This window comes from Diachasma alloeum, unplaced genomic scaffold, assembly GCF_001412515.2.
Source record: "Diachasma alloeum isolate Michigan unplaced genomic scaffold, Dall2.0 Dall_scaffold_00508, whole genome shotgun sequence".
Taxonomy (NCBI): Eukaryota; Metazoa; Arthropoda; class Insecta; order Hymenoptera; family Braconidae; genus Diachasma; species Diachasma alloeum.
The window spans coordinates 236,155-237,527 of record NW_021680640.1 but is presented as its reverse complement, the minus strand read 5'-3'; positions in this window follow the sequence as shown (position 1 = coordinate 237,527).

The window sequence follows — 1,373 nt, the reverse complement described above, 5'->3', positions numbered from 1 at the left end:
AGACCCAGGTTGAAGTCACTAGTTTTTTTTTGTTATCGTAATAAATAGAGTATGGACCAGCAATGAAGTCTAGTCCTTCGACTCCTCCCGCTACATCTCAGGTCGTGGGTTCGAGGTTAAGTTTTGTTAAATATAAGCATCCCAATCTTGGTGAGACGTCCGACAATGAACATCCACGCCGACAACAGATCAACAACGATGAGGCGAACACGGATACCAACGGTCAAAAGAGGGGAGTAACGAACATGTGGGGATGTTCGTTAGGAACACTAAGAACGATCTGTAAACAGCGAGACTCCTACAACGTTGAATTAAAATCCGTGAGTAAGAATCCAAGAGCGAGAGAGTGAGAGCCCCTTATCCACTTCCGAGTGGCTTATTTTCGGTTAAAGTTATCGGTTCCGTTTATTAGTAAGGATTAGTAATTACGCGTCTTTGAGGGCCCAGAAAAATTATCGTGAAGAAGGGCCAACATTATAGAGTCATCCGGTTCTTTTTATGGGGTTCACCCTATTGTTAATCTTGCGGGTAATCGAATAGGTCCGGCTGAAATGCCGGCGCTCCAATTTCGTTGGATTTTCAGGGGTTAATTGGTTACGTTTTTGTTTTGGGTGGAAGGTCGTTCGGAGCGAGTGCAACCATCGTCTCCAACGAATCGCCAGGTTGCCTTTGGGTTTTTAATGAGAGAAACGAGTTGAGCAGGAATTAGTATTGGAGTCATAACAAGTGCCGGTAACTTGTCTTTTAACCCTGAAAATCCCGGAGATCCGATCCGTGGGAAGCGCCAAAGACCCTTCGTAATTATCCGAACGACAAACAAACGGTGATTGTGACGCTTAATCCAAATTGAGGTGCCGATCCCCCCTTTTTTCACTCATGATTGGGTGGTTTTCGTGATTTTTAGTGGGTTATTCAAGGGGATAATTACTCCCGTTTAATTGCCAGAGCGCGTCCATTCCCGTTATACGTGGACTTTTGCGCGTAAGAAATTCCACTCGTGTTTGAATTGAGTTGGTTCGCGTAGATAGTTAATTAAAATTAAGGTTTGTAGATCAATGTGTTCGGGGGGCTTCCGTGAGTAATTCTAATTCATCTCAGGGTTTCCGAAAATTCGCTCTGCCGATTTCCGGATATTCCATTTTTGGTTTTTATGGATTTTTCTCATTCTCGCTGGCCTGTACGCCGTGTTTCTCGAGGGGGAATTCCCCCCGACTCTCGACCCCCCCTCAGATACTCATCCACGTTTACACGTGGCTATTCTCGTTTCACGCGAGCCTTTTAGCGTTTAGAATTCCGCTCGGGGATTAATGAACCTGGAGCGGCTAATTGTTTAGGAAAAATTATTTTTTTGGTATTGTTGTCTTCGGTAGACT